The sequence below is a fragment of the Dermacentor variabilis genome, chromosome 4 (genome assembly GCF_050947875.1).
Source record: "Dermacentor variabilis isolate Ectoservices chromosome 4, ASM5094787v1, whole genome shotgun sequence".
NCBI lineage: Eukaryota > Metazoa > Arthropoda > Arachnida > Ixodida > Ixodidae > Dermacentor > Dermacentor variabilis.
This window is the reverse complement of record NC_134571.1, coordinates 141,242,874-141,254,989: the sequence shown is the minus strand read 5'-3', so window position 1 is coordinate 141,254,989 and position 12,116 is coordinate 141,242,874. Positions and strand designations below refer to the sequence as shown.

General features: G+C 51.3%; 1 protein-coding gene across 1 annotated transcript in view; it reads left to right on the top strand.

The window, feature by feature from the left end:
* LOC142578369 (uncharacterized) overlaps nt 1–12,116 on the top strand; it is a 144,602-nt gene that overhangs the window by 122,272 nt on the left and 10,214 nt on the right. The gene's annotated exons all lie outside the window — the stretch shown is intronic.

The following is a 12,116-nucleotide window of genomic DNA, read 5'->3' as shown; positions in this document are numbered from 1 at the left end:
GCATTCACTAGAGGCGCTTTTGTACCGCTTTGAAGCATCGTACTCGTGGCTCAGTGGTAGCGTCTCCGTCTCACACTCCGGAGACCCTGGTTCGATTCCCACCCAGCCCATCTTGCAAGAGTTGAGCCAAAGCCACATAGAAACAAGCGCAGCTGCTTATATACCGCCGCGACGCCGCGAGCGACGGCACGAGTTGGAGCCCCGTTTCTCCTCTGTCGTGACGTCACGGTGTCACGTGGTCAGCCTTGAAGGCGACACCGCCGCGCCTGAGGAGCTGGGTTGAGCTCTAGTAATATGCTTCGCATAAAATGAGGAGCCATTCCACGCTGTGAGGGTGGTTGACCAGCGAAGCTGCTATGTTGGTATAAATTATGTTAGCATAGAGTTTCGTTGGTATGGAACTACATATATAGTTATGTGTATGTTGTTAATGCGAAATACAAGGAAATCTCAGGCGTGCACACGTCACGCACTACGTCATTCATACGCACAGCGACCACCAAAGGGTTTTTTACGACGCCGCTCTAAAGACATTGGTGTTGTCGACGCATCTACGATGGAGTGCCGTTTAGACGCAGGTGGCCGTTAAAACAAGCCTCGACATGAGTGTCTCAAGGAGGAAATTCAGAGAATGAAGGCCGACTTTGAGGCCTTCCGAAACGCCAGCGCCATCCAAGCGGCCGCGGCAAGGCAAACGTCTACGGAAGATGGGGCCACAGCAAGGGCGGTCAAGCGCAGAGCCACCTCCTCCCACGGTACGGTTGAAGATGTGAGCACGGCGGAGGCTGCCATGCAGAGGTCCTTGGACCGCATGCAAAAATCTTTTGCCGAGTTGGTACAGAGTAACCAGACCCTTCTACTCAGAGTGCAACTGCTTGAGAACGAGCTTGCCAAGCGATGTGACTTACACTACGGCGACGCCGCCAGGCCGGAGGCGGTGTCCAGCGAAATGATACAGGACAATCAGCTGTCGGGGGCTGACGAGCAAGATGGCACCCCAGCCCACCTCCGGTCCAACATGCCCAACCATGGCCAGACCGGATAGTAAGCTCATCGTGTGGCAGTGGAACTGCGCCAGCTTCCGGAGGCGCAGGCCTCAGCTGGTGCAGTTCATCAAGGCCCGGGAGCCGCAAGAGAGGCCCCACGTCATTTTACTACAGGAAACAGGAATGGAAACTATTTCCCTCCAGGGATACCGAGCTGTCTCCTCGTTGGCGGAGAGCGGGCTCGGCATCGCGATACTTATTGCAAAGAAGTGCGCCTTCCAGCAGCACGATCTCCGTCTTGGCAACACCAAACTGGAAGCGTTGCTCGTCGAGATCATACCCAACAGTTGGCTGAAGAACAGCGTCTACGTTACCAATGTGTACTGCTCTCCTAGGGACAACCGGCAGACCTTCTACAGCCTAACAACCAAGGCATCGTCTAAGGCGAGAGAGACGCCGCTTGTTATGGCTGGAGATTTCAACGCGCCGCACGAAGCCTGGGGCTATGTGAGAAGCATCCCCAAAGGCTGCAGTCTCCTGCAGGCAGTGACTGACAGCTCCCTGGAACTGATAACCGACCCCCATTACCCCACGCGCATGGGAAACTCGGTCTCGAGAGACACCACCCCAGACCTGGCCTTCGTCAAGAACGCGCCGGGAGCGGAGTGGCACAACTTACAAGAGAACCTGGGCAGTGACCACTACATCGTGGAAATCTCCCTACCGGTCAGTGCGGCCCCGCAGAGGGCTTTCGAAATAGTCGACTGGGACGCCTTCCGAAAGAGAAGGCAGGATGACCACGAAAATTACGAGTCGTTTGCGGACCTCGCAGCGCAGCTCAAGAAGGACGTAGCTGCGGTCACCAGGACCGTTGAAACGGACCTCAAGGTCGACCGCATGGACGCTCGATTGGCGCACCTGCTCGAAGCCAAGAATTCCCTCACGGCCAGATGGAAGACGCAGAAGCTGAATCGCAACCTCCGGAGGAGGATCACGGCCCTCAACCGCGAGATCGAATCGCACTGCAAGGAGCTCGGCCAGCAGCAGTGGAACGAAGTTTGCGCGTCGGTCGACGGCCAGATGCGTGCGGGAGGCAAGTGGAACCTCCTCAAGCAGTTATTGGACGACACACAGTCCAAGAGAAACCACACTCTGGCCATCGATAGGCTGGTCCACAAGCTCAATAGCGAAGGCGCATCTAAGAACGAAGTGATGGACGAAGTGGCGCGTCGCTACCTCCCCATTGGGCAGTCCGGACCAGAAGATTACCCGGCCTATGGCGGCAAGGCGGACGAGGAGCTCGACTCCCCCTTCTCCGTCTCGGAGGTCAGAGCGGCCCTTCAAGGCCTCAACGGAAGATCGGCGCCCGGGCCGGATGGAATCTCGAACAGACTCCTTCGAAATCTGGACGACGGCTCGATCGAACTGCTCACTAAGGAAATCAACGACGTCTGGGAGTCGGGCATCGTACCGGATGCCTGGAAGGAAGCCACGGTGATCCTAATTCCGAAGCCGGGCAAGACACCAGCCATAGACAGTCTGCGACCCATTTCGCTCACGTCTTGCGTGGGCAAGGTGGCGGAGCATGTCATCCACAACAGAATATCGAGACATGTCGAGGAACGACACCTCCTCCCACCGAATATGGTCGGGTTCAGACCCTCGCTGTCCACTCAAGAGGTCATGCTGCTGATCAAGAGGCAGATAGTCGACGTGGTCACGAGAGACGTCCGAGGCATCTTGGCGCTGGACATCGCCAAGGCCTTCGACACGGTCAAACACAAGCACCTCCTCGACTCTGTGACGAGACTGAACCTTGGCGAACGCTTCCATGCGTACGTGAGCTCTTTCCTAAGAGATCGCAAGGCCACGATCAAGTTGGGCCAGATCAAGTCGGACGGATACGCGCTGGGAGCCTGCGGCACGCCGCAGGGTGCGGTGTTATCTCCACTGCTCTTCAACATCGCCATGAGAGACCTATCAGTCCGACTCGACCGAATCGGGGCCGCCAATCTTAATCACGCTCTCTACGCGGACGACATCACCGTCTGGTGCGGCGGTGGGTCGGACGCAGCGGTGGAGCGGGCCCTGCAAGAGGCCTTGCACGTCACGGAAGAATTCCTCGAGGGCACGGGACTGGTCCTCTCGCCGACCAAGTCGGAACTCTTGCTGTATCGGCCCGACAGAAAAGGCCGCAAGTTCGACACGACGCTGGACCAAGTACCGATTGAACTCAGAACGAAGACGGGTCAGCGCATCCAGAGGGTGGATTCTCTCAGGGTGCTCGGACTGGTCCTCAATGCAAAGGGCAGCAACGCGCAAACGATCGCGCGCCTGAGCGCGAAGACGGAGAACATGCTCAGACTCGTTTCGCGAGTGACGAGCAGGAAGGGGGGCATCAGCGAAGCCAACCTCATAAGGATCTACCACGCCTTCCTCATGAGCCATATCAACTACGTGGCTTCTGCGCTAAGCTGGTCGCGGTCGGAGGAGAACAAGATCGACGCACTCATGAGGAAGAGCATTAAACGAGTCCTCGGCATCCCCGTGACGACTAGCACGGAGAAGCTGATGCAACTCGGGGTCCACAACACCCTGAGCGAAGTGATCGAAGCACAGAAAACGGCACAGATTGTTCGCCTCTCTACCACCAAGGCCGGCCGTCGAATACTCGAGATGGCGGGTCTGGCAGCCATGGCCGAGGAGTCGTGCGCAGTCCCGCTCTGCGAGGGTGAAAGGGACGCCTTTCGAGTCTCCCCCTTCCCGAGGAACGTTCATCCACAGCACAACGAGGCCCGGCGCGCAGCCAGAGCCCGAGCACTCATCAAGACTGCCCTGCAGAACCCAGAGCTCGCGTCCTTTGTCGACGCGGCGCGGTATCCCGGATCAAACTCCTACCTGGCTGCGGTGGTTGACCCCCAGGGCAAGATCCTGAATGCGGCGTCTATACAACGTTCGACGGCGTCCGTCGCAGAGCAAGTCGCAGTGGCGCTGGCTCTGTGCGAACCCGGGCGCACGCAGATCTTCACGGACTCCAGGTCGGCGGCGATGGCCTTTCTCGCCGGCTCGGTCTCGGCCGAGGCTGCAGCAGCGCTGAGGACCCGCAAGACAGGCACGGCCCGTCACGTCATCACTTGGTTCCCGGCTCACATGGGCCGGGACGTCTCCCCTGGCTCGATCAACCCGAATGAGCTGGCCCACGACCAGGCGCGAGGTCTCATCAACCGCGTCGGTCCGAGGGGCCCAGCTTCGCAGGGGATCGACCGAACCACGGACCCGCTGCTAACTTTCCACGAGATAACTGCTCACTACCAGCTGGGACGCAGACAGTTTCCGGCTCCTCACCCGAAGCTAGGCAGACCCCAGGCGTCGGTGCTGAGAATGCTGCAGACGGGCTCCTTTCCGTCTCGCTCAAGGCTGAGCCACTACACTCCGGGTGTGGATCCCCGCTGCCCAGACTGCGGCGAGGAACGATCCACTTTGAACCACATGCTGTGGCAATGTTCTGTGTTGCGCCACTCGCCTTTCAACAGGCAAGAAGATTGGGATGAAGCCGTCAAGAGCGACAAGCTTCAAGTCCAACTTCGGGCTGTCCAAAGGGCCTGCGCCAGGGCTGAAGATCACGGTCTTCCGCCCCCGGCGCGGGTGCGGCCCGCGACTACGACAACGTAGTCCCTTCGGACCAATTAAAGTTTCTTGTCTGTCTGTCTGTCTCGACATGAGTGACTGTATACGCGTTGACCGGGGCGCAGTCCAAGGGAGTGTACGAAAAAAAATGTTTGTCAATCGCGATTGAGAAAATTTCTTATTTAATTAGCTTAATGAAACTACGAAGGACTAGAGTTTTACTGTAGCAGACAAACTAGGGGTTGTCCGTTTCCGTCCCGTAGAAGCCCATGTATTGACAGCAGACGGAAATTCCCCAATATTTACAGCTTCACTGTGAACTACGTAATTTTGAAAAGTAAATGAAACTGGGCGTAATGATAGAGTCGCGCCTTCGCGGATAATTCTCATCTAATTTGTTTCCATAAAACAAAAGCTACAGCCATTTCCTGTAACCTTACTCCTTCCCTAGATGCCCATGTACTGAAAGGCGGGAATTCTGTAACGTTTACAACTTTACTGTGAACTAACTAATAATGAGAAGTAAATTAAACTCGACGCAATGATAGGGTCGTCTAAGCGACCAATTTCGGTATGATTTCTTTCCAAGATACCTACTTAATATTGAGCTACAGAGCATTCACGTAAAAGTCGGCTTCGTCGCAAGGCGTTTTTTGTTCGCCGCCATGATTTTTGCGGAGGGTAGCCATAGACAGCTCCGCTGTAGAACGTACAGAAATAATGTGGTTTGAACCGTTTTAATTCAGTTTATTTTGTTTTCAATGCATATAAGGGTCCCATTGCCCAATTTTCTGCCCATCAGCTCGCAGACGTATGCATGGCACAGGAGAATCGTAGTTTTAAAAATTATGGCGTTTTCAGTGCCAAAACAACTTTCTAATTATGAGGGAAGCCGTAGGACTCCTGGAATTGTTGACCATCTGGGGTTCTTTAACGTGCACCTAAATGCGGCCGTCGTGGCTAGGATTCGATTCGAGTGTGTGTGTGTGTGTGTGCGTGTGTGTGCGTGTGTGTGTGTGTGCGCGTGCGTGCGCGCGTGCGTGCGTGCGTGTGTGTGTGTGCGTGTGTGTGTGTGTGTGTGTGTGTGTGTGCGCGTGTGCGCGTGTGTGCGCGCGTGTGTGCGTGTGCGCGTGCGTGCGTGTGTGTGTGTGTGTGCGTGTGTGTGTGTGCGTGTGTGTGTGTGTGTGTGTTTGTGTGTGTGTGTGTGTGTGTGTGTGTGTGTGTGTGTGTGTGTGTGTGTGTGTGTGTGTGTGTGTGTGTGTGTGTGTGTGTGTGTGTGTGTGTGTGTGTGTGTGTGTGTGTGTGTGTGTGTGTGCGTGCGTGCGTGCGTGCGTGCGTGTGCGAGTGTGACTGTGGCGGAAGCGAGGGAGGGGAACAGTTTGCGCATGCGTCCTCGAACCATGTACCTTTCCCAAGATAGGCCTGAGAGCTCGTTTGTTGGAAATACATTTCGTCGATCAGATATTTACCGCCACAAAGAGTGCGGAAGGAGATAGACGGAGATTTACGACCCATCCTGTGGTGCAGTGACAGATATAAAGCGATCGAAGAGACGGGGATGAAAAAGCACTTTGTGCCTGCTACTGCGTCATGGCGACCAGGCCGAACGTCAACCCGGTCAAATCCAGTGGGACATGATACCTTTTGGGGAAACGGAAAAAAGCAACACATGGAATCAGCCCTACTACCGTTAGCTCGGGCAGAACGCGAGGCACACGCAGGCAACTGTGGGCCTGCTCAGGAAGGTGGCGGCTGCAACCCATCGCCGCCATCTTCTTCCTTTCCTCGGAGACCATGCCCCGCCTCGGAACCCTTGCATAACCAACCTGGCCGTCTCCGCCTTGTCCTTCTGGCGCATGCACGCACATTCCACCTTGCACGGTTTCATATCGCACGCTCCACGCGCGAACCTGCTACTGCGTACCGAGAGGCCACAACCGACAACAGTTTTAGAAGTTTGCAACGAAAACTGAAGAGCACCCGCCGTGGTTGCTCAGTGGCTATGGTGTTGGGCTGCTGAGCACGAGGTCGCGGGATCGAATCCCGGCCACGGCGGCCGCATTTCGATGGGGGCGAAATGCGAAAACACCCGTGTGCTTAGATTTAGGTGCACGTTAAAGAACCCCAGGTGGTCAAAATTTCCGGAGTCCTCCACTACGGCGTGCCTCATAATCAGAAAGTGGTTTTGGCACGTAAAACCCCAAATATTATTATTATTAAAACTGAAGAGCGAGTAACCAACTTTCCACGGCTCATAGCTCGGTACAGCGCGCAAGTTGCTGCAAAAGGATGCTGGGCGCAGGTTTTCTTTTCAAAGCAGCATACCTCTTAAGTCTATCGGTCCGTACGAACAGGAGGGAGAAACAAAAAGCTTGCAAATTTTTATGTCTGTGCGTGCCAGATGGCTTTGTTCACTCGTGGCAGCGCAGTGTGGTCCACTGGTTGTGAATCGCTGGACGATGAAGGCGATTATTGCATATTGGAGGCTTTAAATGGCCCTCTCAGCATACATGCGCATCCCGAATGCGTCGTCGGAAAAACAGGCAACCCGACAAGTGTTGCCGGAGGCCCGTGCATTTTCAATATCTCCTATTATTCATATGAGAAAGTGTCTTTAAAATATTTATAAATGCAAAGTCACGAAACCACACAGTAAAAAATCGCTAGCGTTTTGAAACACTGTTCAGAAGCGATGTCAAAATACCTCCCGTTCATTCCGGTTCATTCCAAGTGTATGTGTCATGATTTACGTGTGGCTTCTGAGCGTAGCGCTTCAATTTATTCTGTCTGTACCTGTTGGAAGCTCTGGCAAAATAGGACCGGCATTACTATGCCAGCACAATTAGGAACATAGGTTTAGCATCAAGATTCGCGGTCAAATCCACTCAGCTCTTGAATAAGGATGCATAACCATTCTTGTCGGGGGTATAAAACTGCCACAGAAACTAGGAAGCCAGATGCCTTAATATTGCTGATCATGTAGTAATTGGCGAAGTTCATGTTCACATTAACAATATTTTCACTTAGTGAACTAAGAAAGCCATTTATTGCGGAGCTCTTTTCCTTCTTAACATTCTTTGTGTTGTTATTGTATGTCTTTAGCTTCTTTAGAGCGCAGCTCCTATAAGCGCCCGTTCCTGCGTTGAGCGTCGGCGTGACTAGGCCTCCCTCGGCGTAATCGAGTGAACGAGCACAACGAAGGATCAAAGAGCGAACGCGAAGCGCAGCGTGGGCTGAAATACGGCGATAGCAAAGAGAGCGCGAGGAGGAAAGCAGAGGAGGAAAGTATGTTCAAAGTGTGAGGTGGAAAGCGTAGTGCCGCGCAAGACGGGCTCTGCGGCGACGACCGTTACCAGATGGCGCCAGAGTAGCGTGCCGTAGTCTGCTTACCGATGGCATGCGGCGAGCGGGTCGACCATATACCATATATGGAAACAAAGCGCTGCATGAGTGGATGTCTGTCTGCAGCGGCGGCTCTAAATCACGCCCACGCGTCACCCATGAACTGCGTCTCGCGATCTCCCGGCTAGCGAGGCAGTCATCGCGGCAGTCTTCGCTCCGTTAGCTATGTGCCGTACGAGACATTCTCCGCGCCAGCCAACATGTTGCGAAATGAAAACACGTATACAGTTGCGCACAAGTTTCGCATTAGGGAATATCGTAATCGTCGGTAAATTTTTTTTTCCTGTTGACATTCCACACACTCCAACGCGATATATTATTGAAATTAAATCCTGGGATGGTTAAGTACCGAAACGAAGGTTTGATTATGAGACACGCCATGTTGACGACTGGATTAATTTTGACCCCCAGGGCAGGAGCGTATCCAGGGCAAGGGGAAGGGGGGGGGGGGCACAACGGACAGGTTATATTTACTGCTTTATTGGTCTGCTGCATTCCTTCGCTGCACATCTATGAATGCCTTAGATGGTATTGTTAAACAAATGGTGCACAAACAGGCTTTTCGTTAGGCAAAAAAAGGAACGTTAAAGGGAATCTAGGTAAAACAGAGGTACTCAGCTACAATCGATACGTTTTCTCGTCGACTGTAAACTGCAAACTTCCAGTTAACAAAACTTTCCAACTCCATTTTATTCCTAAAGCACACAACGATTATACGTTTATGGAGGCAGAATAAAAAATATTTTAGCGTCATGCGTGTTCGCGCATTACCATTTCGTTTATTCTATCTTTCTTTTTCGCTTTTTTCGCGCTTCGATAATCATCGCTTGAAGACTGGATGCGATACAGCTCAATTCGTAGTCGCAGGCTTATCTACATGGCCGCTGGGACCAAGTGAGATTAGAAGGTAACTGAAAACATAGCAAGGGCTTCATGGGAAAGGAGGCCGTAGAGCGCAAACCTATCGCAGCAAATCAATCCCAGTGCCCATTCGGATACAACGAAGCCGCGGTCCTGCTTTGTGCGGTCCAGAAGAAATAGCCCGTCGTAGGTTCGATCAGCTCGCCCAGGCACCGAGACTCATGCCGTCCCTCGAAAAAATGTTCACCCAATGTGTAAAGAAGAGAGGACGTTGTCTCAAGCTATCCGCGCACACCGCGTCCCTGGTGAGTTTGTTTCAAGCCGGTTCCTTGCGCGAAATCTGTCGCAGAAAGGAAGAAGGCGATCGCTTTCGTTGCCGCGAAATGCCAGCTCCTAAGCGTTGCCGCTACAACCACCGATCTTCGCCAGTATATCAGCACCTGCAGTGCCACCGCAGGCGATTGCCGGTAAGTAGAAAGGGAAGGCCTATAATAATTCGGCGCACTCCCGTCAACGACAGCGCTGGCGTTCAGACGTTTACCGCGTGCTGAACTGCCCTTTCTGTGCGCTGCTGAGCAAGCTTTAGCACTTTCAATTCTGAAACCATACGCGCGAACAGACACAAATGTGACCACCACCGCACTGTACTGGTCGCCTACAACGTTGCAGTTCAAGTAAGGATTGCCTCGAAGTTTGTGCCCAGGGAACTTTCTTTACCGCACGTCAACTCAATGCGCAGTACGGACGCGCCTACAGAACGCGCAGACTCGGTATCTATTAAATGCTATGTGGCTCCAGGCAGTAAGTACGCCCTTAGCCGCCTAGCAGAGGCATAGTTTGTGCCCATACGCACTATGGCTGCTTAAAAAAGCGATGGTAGCCCCTGCCCACAAGTCGTCTTATGAGATTGACGCCGGGAACATGCTTGAACCTGACGTGACACGTAAGGACCGCTAAAATAGCACTGCTACGAAGGCGACCGGCAGCACAAGATTCGTGCAGCATTGAGGAAATAAAGGCGACGGGAAAGAGGGCGTTAAACGTGCATTTTTTTAGCAATTATATGTCGCATAAAAATGACATCTCAATTTCTTTTTTCCTCTAAAGTTAGCTGGTTCGCTATGCCACCATGTAAAAGATATGTTGATTCGAGCTTTCGAAGCATGCTGAACATGCTGAAAAGGCCCTTTTTATGCTTACAAACAAGCTTCCCGGAAGACTTCCGATTAAGCCCTCAGGAACAACACAAGTTACATTAGCCTTTACAAAAGTTACAAAAGGGCGGGACGCGCTCAATCTCCATATTGTCTCGATTGTGTTTTAAGGCGAAAGCCTTTATAGGCTCATGGTGAAGTTTGTGTCATCAGACCTGACCGCCGGAGTGTCCGCCAAAGCGTCATCACGCCATGTGAAGACAGATTAAAGAATGAAAAATGATTGATAGTGACCGTTAAAGTGAATGATAATGTTATAATAGAGATTGGCAGAGGTTAATGACTAGTTATGACTAATAATGGCTACTAATGACTTGCAATGACTACTAATGACTGCAAAATTACCAATAAGTCTAACGATGGCTTGCAATGACCACAATTGATTACAAAGGACTAAAATGCTTCCTTTGAGCAGTGATGACTAATAATGACTAAATGACTTGTAATTACTAGTAATTACTATGAAATTATCAGTATATCTAACGACAACTTGTAACGACTACTATTCATTAACAATGACTAAAATGTTTACTAATTACCAGTAATGACTAATAATCACTGGAATGACTTCTAATGACTACTAATGAGTAGGATATGACCAACATGTCTAATGACGGCTTGTAATGACCACAATTGATTACAAATGACCGAAGAGACTTAGTAGGGAACAGTAGTGACTATAGTATGAATGAAATAACTTGTAATGACTAGTAATGACTACGATATTACCAATGTGTCTAACGACAACTTGTAACGACTACTATTCATTAACAATGACTAAAAATGCTTACCAATTACCAGCATTGACTTATAATCACTAAAATGACTGGCAATGACTGCTACGACTATGATATGACCAACACGGCTTGTAATGACCACAATTGATTACAAATGGCCGAAGATGCTTAGTAGTGAGCAGTGGTGACTAATAATGAATGAAATTACTTGTAATGACTGGTAATGACTACGAAATTACCAATATGTCTAGCGTCAACTTGTAACGATTACAATTCATTAGAAATGACTAAAAAGGCTTAGCAATGACCAGTAATTACTAATATTGACTGAAATTACTCGTAAGAAGAGAAAGAGAAGAGGCAAAGAGAAAGAGGCGAATGATAAGAGGATGAAGAGTAGGCTTTCGCTGTTCGCCTCTTATACGAGAGATCTTAAGAGACCGTGTAATTTTCTTTTTCTTCAGTGTTGTTTGCCATTGGCCGGCCTCCTTCTCTACCAGTACGCTCAACTTCACGGTTGACTACCATCTGCTCTTACAGACAGTTCTAGAGAAAGAACTTTTTGTAAATACGGGCCCAGGTTCTCTATTCCTACCGCCGTGGTGTACCTCCTTGCAAACCGAAAGCAACGACCTTTTCCCATTATGTGCACGAGCAGCGCTTTCTCGTCGGGTACCTCCGCAGGTTTTCCTTTCTTTTTGCTTACCCGGAAACCAGTGGCGCATCGCCTTCTGTACGACATTCCGAAACTTGGAGAGCATCACTGAAACAGGCACGTCACTATCGCTGACGTGGGCACTTGCAGCTGCTGAACGTCACGGCAAGGATACGCGACGCAGCTGCCGTCAGTTTTGGCGCAGGTAAAGAAAGGGTAGCCGAGCTCTTTGAATGAGACACTGGCACGGTTCTGTGGGAGCACAATTATGAGACCTGATATGCTCCATGTTCGAAGAAAAGGCCTGTTATATGGGGCATACTTTTGAAAGTTTCCGCCTGTACATTACTGTTCAGAGCGGTGCCATCTTGAATGGTAGAATCAATGTTTGTCGGCCATTTTTGCTTTGCTTGCGCACCCTCAAGTTTTCTGCACTGTTTTTTCACAATATGAGTGACAACTGCCCTCTTTGTCTACAAGCACGAAACCTTTATGCATGGCAGGTTGGTAGGGCGTTTAAATGGAGTCATTAAATTAGGCAAACTCGAGGCAGCGGCAGAAGGTGCTGATCTCTTGGAGAAACTTCATTTCACGTGGTAGACTTGGGCTGATAATGATGACAGGCGTTTCCTTT